Below are 21,262 nucleotides of genomic sequence, written 5' to 3' on the forward strand. Positions count from 1 at the left end.
AGCGGCACCTTTCTTGTTTTGGTTTTTGTTCTGGTTCCATGCTTATGTTTTGGAACTGAATTGTTTTGCCAAAACCACCCTTTCGTGTTTTGGTTTTGCTTGTGGTTCTGGATGATTTAAAAAAAAAACATAAAAACAGCTAAAATCACAGAATTTTTGGGTAATTCTGATCCTACGATATTATTACCCTCAATAACATTCATTTCCACTAGTTTCCAATCTATTATGAACACCTCACACCTCACAATATTGTTTTTAGGCCAAAAGGTTGCACCGAGGTGGCTGTATGACTAAGCTAAGCGACACAAGTGTGCGGCACAAACACCTGGCCCATCTAGGAGTGGCACTGCAGTTGCAGACAGGATGGCACTTAAATAAACTAGTCCCCATACAGCACATCATGCAAAGAAGTAAAAGAGGTGCAATGAGGTAGCTGTATGACTTAGCTAGATGACACAAGTGTGCGGCACAAATACCTGGCCCATCTAGGAGTGGCACTGCAGTGTTAGACAGGATGGCACTTAAAAAAACTAGTCCCCAAACAGCACATCACGCAAAGAAGTAAAAGAGGTGCAATCAGGTAGCTGTATGACTAAGCTAAGCGACACAATTGTGTGGCACAAACACCTGGCCCATCTAGGAGTGACACTGCAGTTGCAGACAGGATGGCACTTAAATAAACTAGTCCCCATACAGCACATCATGCAAAGAAGTAAACGAGGTGCAATGAGGTAGCAGTATGACTAAGCTAAGCGACACAAGTGTGCAGCACAAACACCTGGCCCATCTAGGAGTGGCACTGCAGTGGCAGACAGGATGGCACTTAAAAAATCTAGTCCCCAAACAGCACATCATGCAAAGAAGTAAAAGAGGTGCAATAAGGTAGCTGTATGACTAAGCTAAGTGACACAAGTGTGCAGCACAAACACCTGGCCCATCTAGGAGTGGCACTGTAGTGGCAGACAGGATGGCACTTAAAAAAACTAGTCCCCAAAGAGCACATCATGCAAAGAAGTAAAAGAGGTGCAATGAGGTAGCCATATGACTTAGCTAAGCGACACAAGTGTGCGGCACAAACACCTGGCCCATCTATGAGTGGCACTGTAGTGGCAGACAGGATAGCACTTAAAAAAACTAGTCCCCAAACAGCACATCATGCAAAGAAGTAAAAAAGGTGCAATGAGGTAGCGTATGACTAAGCTAAGCAACACAAGCGGCAAAATTAACTGGTCCATCTACAGTAGGAGTGGCACTGAAGTCCCACTGCACTAATGGTGGATACCGGACACACGTCTAACACCAGCATAGTTGTTATGGCCTCAGTTATCCGCTTTGCAACAGGGTGACTGCTGTCATATTTCATCTTCCTCGCAAAGAACTGTTGGACAGTCACTTGCTTAGTTGAAGTAGTACAAGTGGTCTTCCAACTTCCCCTCTGGGATGATGATCAACTACCAGCAGCAACAACAGCAGTGGCAGCAGTAGGAGGAAGTGGTTCTTGATCTTTCCCTATTTTATCCTCCAAATTTTTGTTCTCCATTATTTTTCTGGAGTTATATAACATAATGCAGCACAGTAGAGTGTACCTCTACATCACACAGGGATAACACTGTAAAAATTATTTGGATTAAAAATTAATAACCCCTTTATTAGTAAATTATATACAGCACAGGAGAGCACCACTGAACTTATATGGCAGAACCACTGGACTGGACTTATACGGCAGTACCACTGGACATATACGGCAGTATCACTGGAATTATATCACTGGATATTTACGGCAGTATCACTGGACTGGATTTATATGGCACTATCATTGGATTTATACAGCAGTACCACTGGACATATACAGCAGTATCACTGGACTTATACGGCAGTATCAGTGGACTGGATTTATACGCAAGTACTACTGGATTTTTATGGCAGTACCACTGGACATATACAGCAGTATCACTGGACATATGCAGCAGTATCACTGGACTGGATTTAAATGCCAGTACCTCTGGATTTATACATCAGTATCACTGGACATATACAGCAGTATCACTGGACTTATACGGCAGTACCACTGGACTTATACAGCAGCACCACCACCACTGGACTGATGCAGGACAACACAGCACTACTGCAATGGACTGGACCTATACAGCAGCACTGGACATATGGCAGCAGAGGACAACACCACTGTGACTGGACTGATGCAGCACAAGACACTACCACTGTACTGATGCAGGACAACACAGCATCACTGCACTGGACTTATATAGCTACACTGGACATATGGCAGCAGAGGACACCACCACTGTGACTTGACTAATGTAGCATAAGACACTACACTGGACTGAGCAGCACAAAACAGCACTGGAATCGCCACCCCACTTTTCCTCCACAGACACTGAGGACGGAGACACGCCCTCTCACTACAATCTCCAATGCAGGAGTGAAAATGGTGGTGACGCACGGCTCCTTATATGGGATCCAAACCCTGCGAGAATCCGACAGCGGGATGACGACATTTTGCCTCGTTCTGGTTTCAGAGTCAGGCGGGAAAACTCGAGCAGGCTCAGATCTGGGCTAGGGTAGTGAAGTTCCGGGGGGGGGGGGGTGTAGACTTGTACGGTGTCGGACTGGGGCATAAAGGGCCCGCCGGGGGTATGAGGTAGTAGGGGCCCATGCTTAGTGGTGTGACCTGTCACTACAGAGACTTGGCTAACCATTAGTGGGTGGATGGTCTGGGACCCCTGATAAATATATACAGTAAATACTGCTAGTGCATGCACAATAATGTACCAGATTAATAGTAGCAATGCATTGTACAAAATACACCAAAGTCCTGTTCAGTATAACGTAACAAATGCATAATGTATAATTAGTGAAAAGTCTGGAACCTGATCCCTAGAGGAGGAGGAGGGGCCATGGGCAGTGAGGCTAACCATGGGTTTCCCGTGGGCCAGTCCAACCCTAGACATGTATGCCAAATGTGATGTTTTCTCGGTCTGAAGACAGACTGGATGGCTTCCATTGTATAAAACAGACCTACAGTATGTAAAATTGTTTCTTTTGTGTATAAGCATGAAAATTAAGTTTAGATAATTCCAAAGCATACATTCAATATAATGGAAACGTGATACAAGGAAATAGTTAAATATAAATATAACAATTTACACTATTATTTATTTATTTATTAGCAGTTTCTTATATAGCGCAGCATATTCCGTTGCACTTTACAATTAGAACAACAGTTATTGGACAAAACTGGGCAAAGACAGATAGACATAGAGGTAGGAAGGCCCTGCTCACAAGCTTACAATCTATAGGGAAATAGGCATTGATACACAAGGATAGATGCTACCTGTTACAAAATGGTTCCCCAGATTGCTAGGTTCTTAATGGGTTGCATGATATGATCACCCAGCAATGTGGGAAGACAAAATGTGAGGTTATGTGGACTGTACAGAGTGGATGTAACTGGATAGGGAAGCATTGAAGGTTATGTGTGTGGGTATGAAATTTGGTAGGCTTGTCTGAAGAGATGAGTTTTCAGGGAACGTTTAAAGGTTTGGAGACTAGAGGAGAGTCTTATTGTGTGTGGGAGTGCATTCCACAGAGTGGGTGAAGCCCGGGTAAAGTCCTGTAATTTTGAGTGGGAACAGGTAATACATGTGGATGAGAGACACAGATCTTGTGCAGAGCGGAGAGGTCTGGTAGGGAGATATTTTGAGATGAGTGAGGAGATGTATGATGGTGCAGTTAGGTTAATAGCCTTGCATGTAAGTAAAAGTATTTTATATTTGACATGGTAGAATACCGGTAACCAATGGAGGGACTGACAGAGCGGATCAGCAGATGAAGAACGTCTGGCAAGGAAGATTAGCCTCGCAGCTGCATTTAAAATGGATTGAAGTGGTGAGAGCCTATGTTTGGGAAGACTAGTAAGGAGACTATTACAATACTCAATGCAGGAGATGATGAGTGCATGGATTACAGTTTTTGCAGTGTCTTGTGTAAGATAAGGGCATATTTTTGATATGTTTTTAAGGTGCACGTAACATGATATAGAGACAGATTGAATGTGTGGAACAAAGGACAGTTCAGAGTCAAGGGTGACACCTAGGCAACGAGCTTGTGGGGTAGGGTGTATAGTTGCATTGTCAACAGTTATGGAGATATCAGGTTGGTAACTACTCTTAGCTGGTGGGAAAATAATTAATTCTGTTTAGGAAATGTTGAGTTTGAGGTGTCGAGATGACATCCAAGATGAAATGGCAGACAGGCATCCAGTGACACGAGCCAATACAGATCAGCGTACAAATGATACTTAAATCCGAAGGAGCTGATTAGTTTACCAAGAGAGGAGGTATAGATTGAGAAAAACAGAGGATCTAAGACTGAGCCCTGCGGTACTCCAACTGATAGAGGTAGAGAAGAGGAGGTAGAATCAGAGAAGTGAACACTGAAAGAGCGATTAGATAGGTAGGATGAGAACCAAGTAAGGGCTGTGTCCTGAAGACCTAAGGATTGTAGTGTTTGTATGAGAAGAGAGTGGTCAACAGTGTCAAAAGCAGCAGAGAGATCTAGAAGAATAAGTAGTGTGTAATGGCCTTTTGATCTAGCAGTGACTAGATCATTCACTACTTTGGTCAGTGCCGTCTCTGTGGAGTGTTGGGCATGAAAGCCTGACTGAAGTGGGTCCAATAAGTTGTGGGAGTTAAGAAAGTGTGTAAGGCGAGTGTAGGCAAGTCTCTCAAGTAGCTTGGAGGGACTGGGTAGCTGAGAAATGGGATGGTAGTTAGAGAGTGTGTTTGGGTCAGAGTTGTGGTTTTTTAGAATGGGAGTAATCACTGCATGTTTAAACAGAAAGTGAAAGATACCATTATTATAATTTATCTCCCTCCCCCCCCCACCCACCACCACAAATGCAACAGAAAATACCTTCATGATCTACTGCAAATGAATGTCATCTGGTTTTTAGGAGCCAGCTGCGTGGATACCGTGGTTGCTTGAGCCACCCCAATATTTGTGCTGACACTTTCCATGTCAATGCAAGCCATTTTTCGGTCATATGTAGGGGAATCCCCCAATGAAGTTGTCTCAGATGAATTATGGTTTGCTCTAGGATAAAACATGTACTATGTCATCTTCATAAAACATTTGTTTGCAGAAATGTTTTTGTAAAGTTTGAAATTTAAAATGCTTAAATATTTTTTATAATATCTTTTTAAGTTTTTATTGTTTAAATCAGCTTTTTCATTAACTATAAATGTGACTATTTTGTTCTAATTAAGTTGAAAAAAAAAGAAGAAAAGAAACAGTGTGATTAATGTGAGCTATTAGTGGTGCAGTGACAGTCCATAATACATATACACAATATGGTGGTAACAGAAAAGGTCAAAAAATATTTATTGTTTGCTAATTATGTTCTGTAGTTGAAGAACATTCAAAATGCACAAAACATTCAGACAATACATAATATTAATGTAATAATAATCATGTTCCAAATAAACCAAATAGTTTCTGATTGAAGTATTGTATGACATTACACCAGATATATGCAGTTAATTTAGTATTAACAAATTCAGTAAAAATATGATGTAAGAGTTCCTTTTGTAAAGATGAGCAGTCTTAATTTACATATACAGCATACAATCCATTCTACAATCTGAAACAGGCAGAACGTTACACTTCTTATACAGAGCTAAAAGAACCAGAGCATTATGTGTGTGTGTGTGTATATATACATATATATATATCTTGCAAGAATTGGGAAAACAAGCGCCCAAGAGTGTGATTATTAGGGTCAGGGAAAATGAAGGTATAAAAAAATGGATGATAAGGATCGATTTAAAACACTTATCTGGTAGGTAGAGACTTGACTCAAGTAGTAGTCTTTTTGAGGATTAAGAACATGCGGATAAAACAGAAGAAAACTAACATAGTGTGTACCGTTTATGTTGCATATTATGTTACTGTTTAGTTTCACAGGCCTTATTAGGGAACTTAGCTTATTCCCACAGAATATAAATTTGCAGCCTGAGCAGTATATATATTAAAAATACAAAAAAATTAATAACATAATCACATAAAAACACACATAAAAATAGCTGTATAGCATGCGTACAGAATAAAAATTAAATCAGGCTTATCTGTCCATGAAAATGACTGAAATGCATGCGTACAGGATTTAAAATAGTTTTAGGCTTATCTGTCCATCAAGAGGAGGTGTCTGCAGGTACTCCCAACGCGTTTCGTCCGTCAGCAACAGGACTTCATCAAGTCCTGTTGCTGACGGACGAAACGCGTTGGGAGTACCTGCAGACACCTCCTCTTGATGGACAGATAAGCCTAAAACTATTTTAAATCCTGTACGCATGCATTTCAGTCATTTTCATGGACAGATAAGCCTGATTTAATTTTTATTCTGTACGCATGCTATACAGCTATTTTTATGTGTGTTTTTATGTGATTATGTTATTAAATTTTTTGTATTTTTAATATATATACTGCTCAGGCTGCAAATTTATATTCTGTGGGAATAAGCTAAGTTCCCTAATAAGGCCTGTGAAACTAAACAGTAACATAATATGCAACATAAACGGTACACACTATGTTAGTTTTCTTCTGTTTTATCCGCATGTTCTTAATCCTCAAAAAGACTACTACTTGAGTCAAGTCTCTACCTACCAGATAAGTGTTTTAAATCGATCCTTATCATCCATTTTTTTATACCTTCATTTTCCCTGACCCTAATAATCACACTCTTGGGCGCTTGTTTTCCCAATTCTTGCAACAAATTCTATATGCACGCCAAGCATATCTATATGTATTACAAGCTGCCGCTCTGATAATTTATTGAGAAGTGCTTTTATATGAAATAGGGACTTTTACCTCACGTATCTTCTTTAATATATTCACTATGTTTTATCATATTTCTAAACAATACTTTTAATGTATATTCTGTGCACAATTACCACATAAATTGCACCCGAGCGCCGTGGTCTCCAATTCTATATATATATATATATATATATATATACAGTAAAGATACTCGGCACTCCGCTAGCAATACAGGTGCAACGTGCCCTCCTTAGCAGATACAGCAAAATAGCAAGGACAATTGGCGACAATCACGGACTCTTCATGCATAAAGAACAGAGATCACCCCTTTGTAGACTGGAGTGATCTCTGTTCTTTATGTACGAAGAGTCCGTGAGTGCCGCCTATTGTCCTTGCTATACATATATATATATATATATATATATAACGAATGGAAACAGCCCGGCACTCCTCTAAATGTCCAAAGTGCCCCGGTGCCCTCAGTATGAGATCCAACAACAAACAAAAGAGGATGCGGCACTCAGGGTCTTGTGAAAACGTAGTATGTATTAAAACATCAATAAAGTATCCATCGACGTTTCGGGGACTTCAACCCCTTTGCACACATCTTGACAAAGGGGTTGAAGTCCCCGAAACGTCGATGGATACTTTATTGATGTTTAAATACATACTACGTTTTTCACAAGACCCTGAGTGCCGCAGCCTCTTTTGTTATTTATATATATATATATATATATATATATATATAATTGCAAAGATGAACCGTCACTCGTTGCCGATGCCAGTAATGTGCGGTGCCTTCAGTGAAAAAAATGTGTAGCAGACTTGGAGACTGCGGCACTCGTAATTGATGAAAAAAATGCTGTTTAATGAGTCAAAGATATTTAATAAAAAAATATACTAATAAATCAGTATATTTTTTCTCCGGGCGCTTAGACAGGGCTGTTTTCCTAAAGCGGCTGTTAAATCAAGGTGATAGTCAGTCACCACATAAAGAAAACAAAACAATAAATAAACAGTGCTACCAGGTGCTGGTATTCAAAACAATAAATAAATTTAATAAAGATGAATTAATGTCATAAACACATATTAAAATCAATTGAATAAAACAAGCCTCATATGCCAGTAATACGACCAAAGGAAATTTCTACGGACTCATGTGAAGGCCAAGTGATGATAGGATTGTTCCAATGCTTTATTAAATCATATCCTGCATGGATAACCATAAGATAATTACCGGATCCTGAGTGGAAGATGGCAGGGTATTCCACCTAGCGCGGTGATGATGACTCTGTCCTGCGCAAATGTGAATGGTGGTTCTCCCTTTTTGTTAAATGTCCACATGCATGGATCGGTCTCCGGATAAATGAATGTTGGATGGGTCAGAGCTCTGAATACCACTGTGGGTCATCCCAAATCTTTAAATCCAATTTTAGGAAAGGCAATAGATAGTCAATTCCATAGATACACTGGCCTTGGCGATGTCCTGGTCATAGGCTGGCAACCTAACGCGTTTCACTGTCTGTTTGGCAGCTTTATCAAAGGTAGTGTACTGGAGGCTTACTTCCCCTTATATAGGGGATTTAATAAAGAAATAACCAGCACCTGAATAAACATTGATTACATAAATTTATTTAAAACAATCTCAAATTCTCTAAGGAGCAGCAGGAGAACAGACTATATAATAATCATATCTTTCAATTGAAAAATGAAACCTATAAACTACTTAAAAAGGACTTTTTTATCCAACATATTCAAACAAACGATCATGTGATCTTAAGCACATGACCGCTCTAACCCTTATTATTGGCTCTTATACACAACAGATCCCGTCGCTATAGCAACTATGGAATCCCCATTCAAGCTCCCGGATAATTATGCCCATACTTGGATATCCGGCGACGTCATACTTCCGGTCACGTGTTTATAATATAATATATATAATATATAAGCATAATATGCTTGTTGCAGTTTATGTTCCATATATAATTACATTTATATATTGGAAAGTTTATGAACAGGTAGACGATTTACTGTAAGCCCTATAAGGGATAAAAGGGCTAACTCTTCTGTTATTGGTTGCGGCTCCATCACGTGACTGTAATTACGTCATGGGTTTCCGTCCGATCATGTGATTGTGCCCACGTGATCGGAGGTTTGATGCCGGTGTTCTGTAGACTCATGGCAGTAATAAAGGCTTTATTATCAAGGTCTAAACGTCACTAAACATGGTCCGATCACGTGATCGTAAACACGTGACTGGAAATATGCCTGAGTAGGGATATGGACATCCGGGAGTTAGAATGAGGATTACGTAGTTGCTATATCAATGTGTCTGATCACGTGATTATAAACACGTGACCGGAAGTATGACGTCGCCGGATATCCAAGTATGGGCATAATTATCCGGGAGCTTGAATGGGGATTCCATAGTTGCTATAGCGACGGGATCTGTTGTGTATAAGAGCCAATAATAAGGGTTAGAGCGGTCATGTGCTTAAGATCACATGATCGTTTGTTTGAATATGTTGGATAAAAAAGTCCTTTTTAAGTAGTTTATAGGTTTCATTATTCAATTGAAAGATATGATTATTATATAGTCTGTTCTCCTGCTGCTCCTTAGAGAATTTGAGATTGTTTTAAATAAATTTATGTAATCAATGTTTATTCAGGTGCTGGTTATTTCTTTATTAAATCCCCTATATAAGGGGAAGTAAGCCTCCAGTACACTACCTTTGATAAAGCTGCCAAACAGACAGTGAAACGCGTTAGGTTGCCAGCCTATGACCAGGACATCGCCAAGGCCAGTGTATCTATGGAATTGACTATCCATTGCCTTTCCTAAAATTGGATTTAAAGATTTGGGACGACCCACAGTGGTCTTCAGAGCTCTGACCCATCCAACATTCATTTATCCGGAGACCGATCCATGCATGTGGACATTTAACAAAAAGGGAGAACCACCATTCACATTTGCACAGGACAGAGCCATCATCACCGCGCTAGGTGGAATACCCTGCCATCTTCCACTCAGGATCCGGTAATTATCTTATGGTTATCCATGCAGGATATGATTTAATAAAGCATTGGAACAATCCTATCATCACTTGGCCTTCACATGAGTCCGTAGAAATTTCCTTTGGTCGTATTACTGGCATATGAGGCTTGTTTTATTCAATTGATTTTAATATGTGTTTATGACATTAATTCATCTTTATTAAATTTATTTATTGTTTTGAATACCAGCACCTGGTAGCGCTGTTTATTTATTGTTTTGTTTTCTTTATGTGGTGACTGACTATCACCTTGATTTAACAGCCGCTTTAGGAAAACAGCCCTGTCTAAGCGCCCGGAGAAAAAATATACTGATTTATTAGTATATTTTTTTATTAAATATCTTTTGCTACCACATATAGTCTATTCGGGCTGCTAACATGAGCTGTTTTTCTAATTTTGAGAATAGGAACAGCAGGAGACAGACATATTTATCCAAATGGGAGTTGTCGGGACAAGACTTTAGGAGAGAAGAGGATTGTATATTAAAAGAGGATTTTTTTAAATTAGAGGAATTGCTTAAATCTGAAACCAAGAACTGGTTAGATGGGACTAATCTGCAAAAATATTTGGACAGGAAAATGATCCCTCGGGGTCTTAGGGTCACCAAACCATCCATTTTTAGGGAAAATGAAAATTATCAGAAGGAATGGGAATCCATCCTAGATAAATGTTCAGAACAACTCATAGGGTTGGTGATTAAATATAGGACTGAGAAAGTTAGATCTCTAGAAAAGGATATTAACGTACTGAAAAGTAAATTAGAAGTACATAGTAAAGATCCAGAATTTGTAGAAAGAGATCATAAGGTCATGGAAAGGGTTCTAAAATTTGAGCAGCAGATAACAGAAGCAAAATGTAGAAAATTTCAGAGAGATTTGAATGATTATAAAAGGGGAGAGGTCTATACCTATGGTAAAAATAGACTGAATAATAAGAACCCCCCCGTGAGGAGATCCAGGTTCACCTCCGTGAATGGAGGACAAACCAATGGTTATTCATCCACTAGATCACCTGTCCGCATGCGACAGCGCGGAGGACAAAGGGGTTACCCGGATTATCCGCCTCGCACTAGGACAGAGAGTATGAGAAGTCCTCACCGAGAAGTAGAGTCCTACAGATCTATGACAGGTAATGATTTGGGAGCACGCCCCAAAAATAGTACTGCCCACGGTCACCAAAGAAATAGTGACAATAGGACAGTTTTTTTAGGGGAAAGAAACCAGTCTTACAGACAAAGAGAACGTCACCCCAGCAAGGGAAATTCATCACCCACCCCAAAAAGGGGCCGAAATTCCAGTTTAGAGGAAGAAGAGGGGGGAAAAAGGAGAAATACAAGAGACTGAAAATGGCATCTAAAAAGCATATTAACAATGCCATTTTTAATCTCTCATCCAAAACTTTGTCACATAGTGAATTGTCTCTTCTTAATAAAGGGCTAAAATTTTCTCCGACATCAGATCCTAATATTTTTGATTTGTTTGTCGAGTTAAATCGCTTTGTGCGCTCTTTGTGTAGGAAGAGATACTTCGCTAGGAAAAATTTAAATAAAAATAACGATCCAGCGACACCCATTTTGCTGGATGGCATAGATGAACCCATCATACAGATGTTGGTTGAGTTACAGGAAGAAGGGTTAGATACACAGACAAATAAAAAGATTTTTGATATTAATAAATCATCTTTCACCAGAAAGTCTGATTTTTTTCCCATAAGATATAAAAGCAGTCACATTGAAAGCTTTTATAAAACGACATTGGAAGACTTCAAAGCAATATGTCATAAAAATGAAAAAAAGACCATTAGATCCCAAAATTTAAATAAATGGGAGAAAAAGGCCCTCAATAAATTACTAAAGGATACCTCACTTATAATCAAACAGGCCGATAAAGGCGGTAGCCTAGTGATACAGGATAGGTCCGATTATGTAAAGGAAGCTCTCCGTCAGCTAGAGGATGTCAGATTTTATAAAAAATTATTGAAAGACCCCACTGTGGATTATAAAATGGAGCTTCAAGATCTATTAGAAGAGGCACAACAGAAAGGGACAATCTCCAGGGAGGAATTCATATTCTTGTTTTCTCATCATCCCATCACTCCTATATATTATCACCTCCCCAAAATTCACAAATCCCTCACTGCACCCCCGGGGCGACCTATTATTTCAGGTATAGATTCCCTCACATCAAATGTATCTTTTATGTTGACAGTCACCTTCAACCCCGTGTTCCTCTGTTGAGGTCACACATCCGAGATACCACCCATTTTTTACAGTTAATACAAACGATAGTGTGGAAACCTTCCTATGCGTTTCTGACTATGGATGTTCAGAGCCTCTACACTAACATCCCGCATGATTTGGGAATAGAGGCAATAGAGAGGATACTCAATAACGATGGGGACCTCACAGAGGATCACAGAATATTTTTATTAAAGTCCATTGCTTTCATTCTTCGACACAATTATTTTTTATTTTTGGACACATTTTATTTACAGGTGATGGGGACGGCCATGGGGAGCAGGTTCGCGCCAAGTTACGCCAACCTCTACATGGGTCAACTGGAAGACCTATACATCTGGGGTGGCGATCTTGGCGCGCACCTGGTCCTCTATGGCCGTTATATAGATGATTTATTTTTCATTTGGGATGGGGATTCAGACACGGCTTCCCATTTCGTTAAAACACTTAACACTAACACTTTTAATTTAACGTTCACACACACCTATGATAGACACAAAATCAATTATTTGGATTTAACCCTGGAGATTGTTGATGAAAAAATTGAAACCAGAAACTATGTTAAAGAAATAGGCAGTAATGCATATCTTCATTACACTAGCGCACATTATACCCCCTGGAAAGACAACATCCCAAAAGGGCAATTGCTGCGAATAAAACGCAACTGCTCTAAAAAAGACGTTTTCTCAGAACAAGCAGAGTCAATGATTGATTCTTTTAATTGTCGGGGCTATCCTAAGGAATTGGTAAGAAAAACATTTGAGGAAGTCTCAGAGTTAGATAGAGAGACACTTATTTTTGGGGAGAAGAAAAAAACGAATTTTCAGTGTAGGGATTTAGCCTTCATTATTAAATATAATAATAGATCTGGAGAAATCAAACAAAGTTTCAGTCAAAATTATAATATTTTGAAGCAGGACCCTCTTTTGAAAGATGACTTACCCTGTATTCCGAAAGTTATTTTTTAAAAGAATAGATCACTTAAAACTATGCTGGCTCCAAGTATGCTTAAAAATGACCCTGGTTTGAGTGAGAAATCTGGGGAAGGAGGGTGGTTGGCCACCAGAACTAAGGGATTCTTTAAGTGTGGGAAAACAAGATGCACCACTTGTACCCACACTATGAATCGAACAAAAATTATTACTATAGATACAGATGAGGATATATACAGCATAAAAAGTTTCATTAATTGTAATACAGATTGGGTGATTTATATGTTGCACTGTAGTTGCAACATGAGGTATATTGGTAGGACCACACGCCCCCTAAAAATCAGATTTATGGAACATCGACGTAATGTCATAAATAAAAAACTGGACCATAGTGTATCTCGACACTTTTTCGAATGTCATCAAGGGGACCCCAGTACATTAAAGGTTACCGGTTTAGAACAAATCATTAAAACAAAACGAGGAGGTGACAGGTTCAAAACCCTTTGTAAACAAGAGATCTACTGGATATTTAAGCTTAACTCCTTACATCCCCATGGTCTGAACGAAGCAATGGAACTTAATTCGGTCTTATGATCGACTATTTGTGGGCCTGAGTCAACCTCATTTTGTTGTTTGGTCATATATCTAGATAGATCCTAGGTATCTGTCAAGAAAGAAGTACTATCACTGTCTAGAAATTGAAATTTTTCTATAAAATATGCTTAGGTAAAATTAATATCATTTGGAATGAAATTTATAAATGGGTTTTCATGTTTTTTGGAACATACATGTTAAGATAGAAATTGTGCCAAAATAAGATATTATTTATTTATTTATTACCTTATTTGTTTATTTATTATTTACAGGATCAGAAAATATTTATGCATATGGCACTTGGTGTTGTTTATGCTGTATATATATATATATCCAGGACTTAGAAAGCTGTTTCCTGACTTGAGATCTTATCTACTAATTTATCATTATTTAACAATATATATAGTTTTTTTATATTTTTTATATTTTTGTGTTATTATTATTATTATTTTGCTTAGAATACATTTATAGGATCAGAAAATCTACAAATATATATGCATGTTATGCTTGTTGCGGTTTATGTTCCATATATAATTACATTTATATATTGGAAAGTTTATGAACAGGTAGACGATTTACTGTAAGCCCTATAAGGGATAAAAGGGCTATCTCTTCTGTTATTGGTTGCGGCTCCATCACGTGACTGTAATTACGTCATGGGTTTCCGTCCGATCATGTGATTGTGCCCACGTGATCGGAGGTTTGATGCCGGTGTTCTGTAGACTCATGGCAGTAATAAAGGCTTTATTATCAAGGTCTAAACGTCACTAAACATGGTCCGATCACGTGATCGTAAACACGTGACCGGAAATATGCCTGAGTAGGGATATGGACATCCGGGAGTTAGAATGAGGATTACGTAGTTGCTATATCAATGTGTCCGATCACGTGATTATAAACACGTGACCGGAAGTATGACGTCGCCGGATATCCAAGTATGGGCATAATTATCCGGGAGCTTGAATGGGGATTCCATAGTTGCTATAGCGATGGGATCTGTTGTGTATAAGAGCCAATAATAAGGGTTAGAGCGGTCATGTGCTTAAGATCACATGATCGTTTGTTTGAATATGTTGGATAAAAAAGTCCTTTTTAAGTAGTTTATAGGTTTCGTTATTCAATTGAAAGATATGATTATTATATAGTCTGTTCTCCTGCTGCTCCTTAGAGAATTTGAGATTGTTTTAAATAAATTTATGTAATCAATGTTTATTCAGGTGCTGGTTATTTCTTTATTAAATCCCCTATATAAGGGGAAGTAAGCCTCCAGTACACTACCTTTGATAAAGCTGCCAAACAGACAGTGAAACGCGTTAGGTTGCCAGCCTATGACCAGGACATCGCCAAGGCCAGTGTATCTATGGAATTGACTATCCATTGCCTTTCCTAAAATTGGATTTAAAGATTTGGGACGACCCACAGTGGTCTTCAGAGCTCTGACCCATCCAACATTCATTTATCCGGAGACCGATCCATGCATGTGGACATTTAACAAAAAGGGAGAACCACCATTCACATTTGCACAGGACAGAGCCATCATCACCGCGCTAGGTGGAATACCCTGCCATCTTCCACTCAGGATCCGGTAATTATCTTATGGTTATCCATGCAGGATATGATTTAATAAAGCATTGGAACAATCCTATCATCACTTGGCCTTCACATGAGTCCGTAGAAATTTCCTTTGGTCGTATTACTGGCATATGAGGCTTGTTTTATTCAATTGATTTTAATATGTGTTTATGACATTAATTCATCTTTATTAAATTTATTTATTGTTTTGAATACCAGCACCTGGTAGCGCTGTTTATTTATTGTTTTGTTTAATGAGTCAAACCCATAATAAGTATGCCATGCAAGGCCCAAGGCAGGCATGTAAAATGGACAACAAAAAAAAAATGCCTGCCTTGGGCCTTGCCTAGGGCCTTGCATGGCATACTTATTATGGGTTTGATTCATTAAACAGCATTTTTTCATCAATTACGAGTGCCGCAGTCTCCAAGTCTGCTATATACATATATATATATATATATATATATATAGTCCAAAACAATGTTTATAGATCAGTGCGCTTATCCTTACTTGATAGTCCTGTACTACAGTATATGGTCCAAAGGAAATCACAATAGTCAAAGTGAGTTAAATACAGTATCTCACTTCTTAATCCCTGATATATAATCCTCAGAGTACCACCAACAATGGACTCAATGGTCCCAGATAAACACCGTTCCACTTCTTTGGGCGGCTGCTCAGTTCTTCAAAATGCCACTAAGTAACAGTGGCCAAGAAGTTCTGCGAAAAGAAGAGAAGAACAAGCGCCTATGGTGTAGTATGTCTATTCAGGATGTACTAAATATGCGCAGATACCAAGATTGCGTACCAGATTGTGGCTTGTATTAAAGCATATCGGTCCCTTGTTTCATAGACTCAATCCAATCTCAAACTCCATGATTTCACCTCTGCTGAGTCCTGTCCTCTGCCCCCTGCTCTGCTCTGTGTGAGAGTCAGTGTGCTCTGCAGCGCCGCTTGCTCTCACTTCATTGGGACTGTAGTAGCCTGCTGCTCAGGGAGTTTGAAATTGGATTGAGTCTATGAATCAAGGGACCAATATGCTTAATACAAGCCACAATCTGGTACGCAATCATGGTATCTGCGCATATTTAGTACATCCTGGATAGACAAACTACACCATAGGCGCTTGTTCTTCTCTTTTTTTCATATATATATATATATATATATATATATATATATATATCAGTTTCCACTGCGGACAGAGGGCACTCTCCAGACTCATCCAAGTCTTCTGATAAATTTATTGAAAGATACTTAGGTCATACTTGTCTTTATGACTGTACATCTTGCCTACATTTTGATTCGGTTTAGATTTTTTTTTATCAAGGCAGCAAAACAGTCCACTATGCAGCAAGTTCTAATAAATACATCATGCAGGCAATAGAATAGGTTCCTATTTCCTGCATGATGTATTTATGAGAACTGTGTAGGTAGCTAAAGGAGCTCCCCACAAGGAGGGCTCTGCACGTCACAAAGCCTAAACAGTAAACACCTGTGGCAGTCGGTTGTATTGCTCAAAAATGGAGATAGCTTCTGATGATCTAATCCAGCTATATCCATTCTAACTTGATCTTTAATATTACTTGGGAGCAGTTGTGTCTCCAGTAGTGCAGGTAAATCTAAAGTTATTATTGGCCGCCTTTGTTTGGCCTTTTATTGGTTTTATGACTATTAGTGGTGAACTTATTCACCCACAGAATAAAATTAGCTGCTGACTCAAAAGGTTATTCTGTGACAGTAATAACACCTAATTTTTGATCAGTTCCCATTCTTGTCTTTTATATTGTAACCTCTACACACATTTTTCTAACATTTCTAGTAAGGCCTCTTCAAGATTGTCTGCATCCTTTCCTTAAGGGATAAGGGTGGAAACTCATTCCTAAGTAAGGTGTTTCTTTCAGTGAGGTAGTCTGCAGTGTTGTGTGTTTCTAACAATGAAGCCAATTCTATCTAAGGGCCAGTCCAGAAGATGAGTAAGTCAGCAATGTATCTTAAATACAAAGCGATATTGGGCAATAGACAGACATGGTCATAAAATAACTCCTGTTTAATAGAATACATGAAAGAGTTTGTGTACGATGGGGTCACTGAGGACCCCATCACACAGTCAGCTACCTGCAGATAAAATCTGCCATCATATAGGAAATAGTACCTAGTTAAGACCAACATCAAAAGAGTCAAGATGAACTCAATCGGAGGGCCTACATACTGTACAATGGGTATTCAGTAATGAGCTTTCTGACAGCCTGTGTACCTGCATCATGAGGGATACAGGTGTAAAGGCTAGACACCAATACATGTTCCCTGAAGAAAACCCTAGCAAGCTGCCTGTGGATGCAGATGTGCGTGCAGGACATACTACACTATATATATATATATATATATATATATATATATATATATATATAGTGTAAAAGGGGATATTTTGCCATGTTATGATGTCCAGAACAGGACTACAGGACAATGTTCACGCAACAAAGTGATTATTGCCTGTGCATATGCTGGGATTGCAATTATTGTGTGCGAGGATTCCACAGCGATCCAACTAGCACTGAGAACATTGTCGCAGAGTGATTCACAGGAAGTGTCCCTTTGGAGGTGTTAACGGAGAGTATAAGGATAGTGGCTGGCATGTCATGGCCTATTTTGGGACGTTTATCTTATGATGACTGCATGATGAGACATTAAATTACATGGCAGTCGCTACTTCTTTGGCCAGTCTGCATATCTTTGATGTTCTCCGCAATTGTCTTTAGTCCCCTAATGTGTACGCAATTGTGAATGAGCTGCGATGAGTCTAGTTTGTGTCTGTTTTCATTCCTTGGCAGCAGTTTCACTTAGTAACATTAGAAGCACTGTAGCCTAGAGAATCACAATTGCAATTGCATTTGCGTACAAATATGAATTAGTGCCAGTGTTTCAAATGTTCATTTTTCAGGCAGTCCCCTGCACCCACAGAAGAAAACGTAAAGTTGATTTGAGGAAGCGGGGCCAAATTATGTGAATTTGCATTATTTAGCCCCGCCTTCCTCCGGCAAACCCATGAATCACAGCATTTGGGGCTGGGGCCTACTGATGTAAAAACCGGCTCCATCCCCTGAAGTGCAGAGCTGTGTCTCTCTTACAGGCTTCTGGAGAGAAGACCTGGAAGAAGGTATGATACATGTACACTGTATATATATATATATATATATATATATATAATCACTCATTCACTGACTCATCACTAATTCTCTCACATCTCTATACGTTAGGAAGCTGGAATTTAACATAGGTATTCTTCAGGTGGGAAATAGGAAAACTGTAATTAGAATTTTAATAAATCTCCCCTAATGGTGTTAAAAGGGAGTTAAAATAATGACGTCATTACTGATGCGTGTCTTACGTTGCGTGAATGATAACGCCCAAACAGACAATCTGATCAAAATTTGGATTGCAACTCCAGTGTGCAGAATTTAATAATTTACAAAAATGGTCCTGTCACTTTTTACCGTATCTGCTACGGGTGTTCCTCGGGTAATGTCAAGAACTATGGATTAATATTAATTTACATTAAGACGTCTCAAATTTACAGCTCTATAGCAGGCATGTCCAAACTGCGGCACTCCAGCTGTCCAGAAACTATACAGCCCAGCATGCCCTGACAGAGCTTTAGCATTCTCTGACAGCAAAACTGTGTCAGGGCATGCTGGAATATGTAGTTTCATAACAGCTGGAGGGCCACAGTTTGGACATGCCTGCTCTATAGATTTACCAACTTATTAACACTCACTTATCTTTACAACCATGAATATCAGAAACTCCTGTGCGAAGAACGGGTAGAGCAGCTAGTGTGTGTATATATATATATATATATATGTGTACAAAGGAAGCTAGTAGCGCCACAGAAGTAGTATCAAAGTTATAAACAACAGTATTAGGAAGAGAGTGTTCTGAATTGATTTGACAAGAGATATATATATATATGTTACCTGGAGGACACTCCCTATAGGCTATTAGGGCGTCAGCTTATGGACCTCAAAAAACATATAGGCACTGGTACATATGCCTAGAGATTTAGAAATGGGTACGGGAGGATGAGGTACTTGCAAGCGACCAAAGGTGTCGAATTAATAATAATATAAATAATATAAAAGCCAGGTGTTCAATAAATACATAAAAGATTTAATTTCAGAATACAACACACTAAAAAAGGGGGAGGGGGGTATTTCACAAAAGGTGTGCAATTGTTTTTATAAAATGTGTAAACAATTACTTTAAAAATGCAACCTAATCAATAAAATCTGGTATAAAAACAGCAGAGTTGAAGCTAAAAAATTACAACACATATACCAAAAATCGATGAAAGGTACATAAAAGCATGAGCAATAAGTACAAAATATGCAGGATAGACGTAAAAAAGGAGTAAAAAATGGGAGAGAGGTAGCTTAACTTTCAATAGTAGAGGTATATTCAGAGTGGCACCCAACGCGTTTCGTCCCTCATGGACTTCATCAAGGGGTGGTGAGAGGCTAGAGACAGAGCATATTTATACCTCCTGGCTATGGGAGGTGTTAACAGCATCACTTCCTGTTTGTTAATTGGTGAGTTGCTGTGGTGGTATCAAAATACATATATAAACACTTAGACATAGGATGAATAAGGTAGGGAGGCTTACTAATACATTCAATTACAAAGACGATGTTAAATAGAGCCATAATAACGTAGATGACATAAAAAACGGAAAAGTCCGCCAACTTCCGGTCCGGACTGTGTGGGACGTCATGTCCGCCCCACTTCCGCCCCTCTTCCGGTGGCGTTACGTCCGTTGTGCGCATGCGCATGCGCCGGCTGGGCACCGTGCGATGCGGATACCTTGTGTGTTTTTACTGCTAAAGACGGCGGCCATCTTTATGGTTATCCAAACTTAGATAAAGTGCTGCTGCGAGTATAAATCTTCAGTGTGTTGTCACTTAGGAGGGCGGCGGCCATCTTTTTGGTTGTCAGAAGACGGAATGAAGTCCTGCTGCCAGTAAAGTTCATAGGCTGCGGTCCATATGGTTTAATGTCTTAGTACGTGAATTATAGGTTTAGATATGAGTAAACCTTTGAGGTGGTTTTGCATGTTAGATGGTACATCTCCCCGGAGGGTACATAAAAACGAAAAAGATAAAAAGGCATGTAAATAAATAAGGCATATAAATAGCAGGCATGAATAAAAACGGTATTGAGAGGGTTGCTGATGGAGAATTCTTAGAATGGGTAGGCTATGGATTAAATATTATTAGCTATAGGATATAGGTATATGCATACAAGATATATAAATATATAATATAATTTAATGGAACGATGGGGGAACGAATAAAAATACGCAGACGGCGGATATAAATTGCAGGTGATGGATAGGTACGGCATCATGAAGAAAGTGCCCAAAAGTAATGTGAACGGAGCATCATCCATAAGCTTAAGAGATATCCCAACGACGAAAATTCCCTCAGCACCTCCAGATTTACAACACCCGGTCTCCCAAGGGGGTCTCCCATCCTTGTACTGACCGGGCCCAACCTTGCTTAGCTTCCAAGATCGGACGGTGTTGGGCGTCCCCAAGGAGGTATGGTTGTAATATATAGGGCTGGGTAGGAGACGGGGTCTCATATAAGCAGTGGATAGCATAATGAGCTCACAAGTGACAGAGAGGGTAAGCAGAAGGGGAGTAGATACGTTACTAGTGCAAGAGAGTGATTTTTACGTATTATGCCATGTCGGCTAACTGGAGTAGCCACTAAATGCATCATGTTAAAGATGCTGTCTGGAAACAACCAGGTTTTGGCCAAGCCGGTTTAATAAACTAAGTCCAAAAGCGTAGTGAGCAGTGCAGTATATATCGAAAAAGAAGGGTTTTTTTTTGGGGGGAGGCAGGAGTGAAAAACATAGGAAACGGAATAGTTTATATCACAGGAATGGGGCTATTTCGTACCCTTCGTTGAAGCCATCCGGATGGAGCGTGTTCAGTTCGTATATCCAGAACATCTCTCTCCTGGAAAGGAGATTCGAAAGG

At 39.3% G+C, this 21,262-nt stretch overlaps 1 pseudogene; it reads right to left on the minus strand.

Moving 5' to 3' along the window:
• Positions 1 to 20,710: 20,710 nt before the first annotated feature.
• LOC134968127 (5S ribosomal RNA) lies at positions 20,711 to 20,829 on the minus strand (annotated as a pseudogene).
• Positions 20,830 to 21,262: the final 433 nt, after the last annotated feature.

This window comes from Pseudophryne corroboree, chromosome 10, assembly GCF_028390025.1.
Source record: "Pseudophryne corroboree isolate aPseCor3 chromosome 10, aPseCor3.hap2, whole genome shotgun sequence".
Classification (NCBI taxonomy): Eukaryota; Metazoa; Chordata; class Amphibia; order Anura; family Myobatrachidae; genus Pseudophryne; species Pseudophryne corroboree.